We start from the raw sequence: 4530 nt of genomic DNA on the forward strand, positions 1-4530 counted from the left end.
GGCCTGTACATAGGGATTTTTGGAAGCTTCTCAAGTGATTTTAATGCACAGCCAAATGCACTGCTTTAAGTCAGCTCTCAAAGAGTGAGGTCTCCAGACGAGCAGCAGCAGCGTTGCCTGGGACCTTGGTAGAAATGCTAATCTCAGGGTCCTATCCAAGACCTACTGCATCAGAAGGTGTAGCAAGCCATTTTAACAAGCCCTGCAGGGGATTCTCATGTCCCTAAGGGACTCTCTGAGCTATACTTTAGGGCAGAGAGTGACAGCCCTGATTGCACATTAGGATCACCTGAGGAGGTTTGCGGTTGGTTTGTTTTTCTTTTAGTAATACCATGGCCCCCTGCCCAAATATACAAATTTAATTTGTTTTATTGGGCTGAAATGAGGTACGAGCAGCACTATTTTGGAGGGGGGGGATTCTAATGTATGGACAAAAATGAGATCCACTGCTCTATGCGCAAACAGCTAACCTAATCAACATTCATGTTCCAGGTACGATTAGTTTCTAATCCAGTGGTTCTCAATCCTACTCTCTAGGACCATCTGCGGAGCTTCTAAAATACCTTTACTGGACCCCACCACCAGAGTGTGATTTAATAGGTTGTAGGTGGGGAATCTATCCAAGGTTCCCCATGTGAGACTTCCATTCTCCAGAGGTTGAGAGCCACGGATCTAATCAGAGGCTGTGCTCCAGGCAGCTACTGGCAATGCTTCAATTATTTTTTTCTCTCATCAATAATAGAGGCTTTGCTAATTACCATAATAAATGCACAGTGTTTTTTATTAATAAAATTATTGGCTTCTATTTAGCCTAATTGTTGGAAATGAGCTCTCATTGGTAAAATAAACAGTAATCAAGATATGTCAATAGGCTAAAATATTATAGAGCAGTAGTTTTCAAAGTTTGGTTCCTGAATCATCAGCAACAGCAATGATACAAACGCAAATTATAGACCCTATTCTAGACTTACTGAATTCGAAACTACAGGGTCATGTCCTAGCAACTCATGTTTTAGTAAGCCTTTCAAGTGATTCTAATGCACACTAAGTCTTGAAAACCTCATGACTAGATGTAGAGCTAGGGCTGGGTCTGGAGCTCACAGACCCCTCGAGCCTGTTCACAAACCCTTCACATGCAGGTCTATGAGCTAGGTAACTGGCAAAAAGGTCCTTGGAGCCTTGGTTGAAGAAGTAATAGTCTTTATTCAGCACACATGGCTAAGAGTTAGGCAGTCCAAAGAGAAACTCAGAAACTCAACTGCTACTGGCAAAGTCCAAAGAACTGAGCAGCTGCCAGCAGAGTAAACATGCTCTATTTTTAGACACAAGCTCTGCCAGCCAGCTCTACTTCACTACCTGAAGAACACACACAAAAGCAATTAACTAAAAAGATACATTGGTGCACATGTGCACTAACTCCACCCACACACAACTTGTTTACAAAGAATTTAGAATGTGCTGCTCCACGCCAACCAGACCTGAGCCAAGGGAGCCTGACTAAATTATCCTATTTTCCCCACAATCCACCCCTTCAGGGTCCCATGCCATACAATCTACACATTAAAAATCTTCCATGATGTTCCCTTAGCGAGGATAGATGACCCTTTTATTTATACAACCTATTATCTGTTCAATATAGCTTAAGGCTTGTCCTTAAGGCTTGTCCTGTAGTTCTGTCCTTTAGCTACACATGTTGGGTTAGTAGTCATCATTGGCATGATTTTCCATAGGAATCTTGTAGTCATACTGATGTGAAGTTCAGTGTATATTCAATAGATGATCACGCCAACGTATGTATGCACCCAGTCAACCCTGGTGCAGTGCCTGCAGCCAGAACACTATGGGCAAAAAGACAGAAGGGTTATTGGTACCAATAGGGGAAGTTCTCGCCCCTCTGGTAAGATACAGGCCAGTTTGCCATCCTGAGAAAGGATGGTTGCAGGAACAGGTATCTTGCCTGGTTTGGGGCCCCACAAGGCCATACAAACAGAAGACCAGTAACTCTCTGACTTTGGCAGTGGTCCCCACAAGATCCACCTGCCACCATGTCAGGGGCCTCCTCACGTGAGTTATCTGCCCATCAGGGGCACCCATCTGCTCATCGGGAGCACATCTGCCCATCAGGGGCATTTTTTCTCAGGTTAATGTGGCACCCAGCAAGCCATTGACCACCCAGCCTTGCAGCCAGCATGCTGCATTCTCCAATATAGCCACCCAGCCACATCAGCTGCTGAAGCTGTCTCCAGCCACCTTACCTTAGCCAGTGCATCAGCTTCATCACTGCCAATTCATCATGAGGCCTCCGGTCCTCGCCTGCCCCCAAAAGACGAACACCTTGGCCTGCTCCCTAGTCAGAATGGAACAGTTCTTCCACCTCCTCAGGAACAATCAAAAAATCCTTTAAATCCATGGAGCAGGCCTTGCTACCTGTTTCTGGATGTTTAGTAAAACACTGTTCAGGGTGCAATTGTTGCCACAAGGCAAACAGGACCGCATCTGGTTGCCAGTCAATTTTCTTACTATCACTAGAAATTACTGAACTGCTACCACAAGTAACCTAATTGGAGCTGGGTGAGACCAATTCACAACATTTGACACATTTAATCAAACATGTATTTAGATAAATAATCAATTAAGCATAGGAAATGTATAATCTTTTGTAAGAAACAAAACTGGAAGCTGGGAAGGCTTAGCAACCTGTTGCTGTAGTATAAAGAAAAAGCAAAGAAACCCTGAAGATTGTTTAGATACATATCCTCCCTACTGGACAAAAAAAAAAAGCCTGAATTCACACTACAAAGCTCGCATGAGACTAAAGTTACATTTTATAAGAACCCAAGAGAAGAAAATGAGTGGTCAGGATTGTGTGAACAGCTTGAAGACGGTGACATCCTGACGGTACTGTACAGCACAGATTTGGATTCCACATACCATTTTCCTGTGAAAGAAACCATGGCTGTTTCCATGTATTAGATAAGAAAGAAACGAGATAAGCTTGAGGCATCTTTACTTGCCAACAAACAAGGAAGAATTCAAGATTATTGGAGCCTTATCAAAAAAACATAGAAGTTAGCTTGAAAGCGATCCCTTTGCCCAAAGTTGTAATAGTTTTAGCATCAAAAATTAAAGAATGAAGTTCTGGCCCCAGCAGTGGTCTCAGAGCCAACTAAAGTGACCAGAGCACCCAGCTTCCCCCCAGCAGCAGGTGGCACTGAAAAGCGTGGACCACCACAGCTGCCACAAACTTCCTATCATGTAACTGCACAGTAACAGGCTTCTCTACACCGGCTTCAACCAGCACCACAGATGGAAAATGGATTCTGAGTCTGTAACACCCATCCAATAAAAGAAAAAGAGAAACAAGGATTTCTAGGGGGAGTTGGCCATGTTAAAATGCTATTTCGCTGCAACTATTTAGCTTTAGTTGGTGGTAGAATAAAGTTGAAATACCCTCCCAACAAAGTGATGGTCTGGGATGACCTGACAAAGAAGATTGTTATTGAAACAGAATTTTCTACAGAAGTCAAGGCAGTCAAATTACCACAAGCTAGAATTGTGGTTGTTTTGGTCTCCATGGCTAAGGAGCTCGCATTCACACACACAATCCCTATAAATTGCACATCTTTGAAAACTGTTATATCCTTAAAGGCCTCTGTGTCCTGTTTCCAGGGCACACAGACAGGCCACATGCAGCTCATGGACCTCGCTGTCACCAAAAAGTCACCTGTGGACATTCCCACATACAGGGTCATCCTGAGCTGCATCACACTCGACCTGCAGGAACAAGAATTGCAACTTATTAGTAAAGGGGACCCTTATAAGAATATTTGGTACTTCATTGGCCATTTGCCTTATCTGAACATGGTTTGAACAGTTGGCTGCCTGGAATTGGCTCAGACACAGCTGCTTGTTACAAGGGTAGGTTACCGTCTGTTTACACATCAAGCGAGGTTACAGTTTTCCATTTGAAGAAATCTTTATGCCAAATGTAACTTAACAATTCCCCCCTTTCAGTCAATCTCTCAATTTTTTAACCAAAACTTTAGGCATTGACATCACTCTTTGTCACTGTTGTAAATTGACTTCTTTGGTCTCAGATTCCACTAGGAAATAGCAGAACAGTAGGTTTAATAATATGGGATCAAGGAAACAGAACAACAGAAAGAAAAAATACTGATTAACATCCACTTACTTTTTCATAAGTGTTAGAGCAGAGGAGACTTTTTAACTATGCTAGAATCTCCTGTTTTCAGGAGAGAAAAATACTTGTCCATTGTGAGATCTATCTGCTTCCTTAAAGTTTCAGTTTGATTATGTGGCTGCTGCAAAAGTGGCTAAATGCCACAACCAGCATGCAGATGGTCTGCCAACCACTGGAGTGCATTGACACAGGAAGGGTCACCAGCAGAGACAAAGAAAAGAAGAGGATGTCTCTCTCCACAAAGCCCATTTCAGAGTGACAGAACAAGCATCTGCTCTGTGATAATATTGGGGGACCTGATCATGTCTCTCAGCATTGGACAGATCATC

At 43.1% G+C, this 4530-nt stretch overlaps 1 pseudogene; it reads left to right on the forward strand.

Annotated features, from left to right (window-relative positions):
* Positions 1-381: 381 nt before the first annotated feature.
* LOC134391850 (WD repeat domain phosphoinositide-interacting protein 3-like) lies at positions 382-3859 on the forward strand (annotated as a pseudogene).
* The last annotated feature ends 671 nt before the right edge of the window (positions 3860-4530 follow it).

The sequence above is a fragment of the Cynocephalus volans genome, chromosome 12 (assembly GCF_027409185.1).
Source record: "Cynocephalus volans isolate mCynVol1 chromosome 12, mCynVol1.pri, whole genome shotgun sequence".
NCBI lineage: Eukaryota > Metazoa > Chordata > Mammalia > Dermoptera > Cynocephalidae > Cynocephalus > Cynocephalus volans.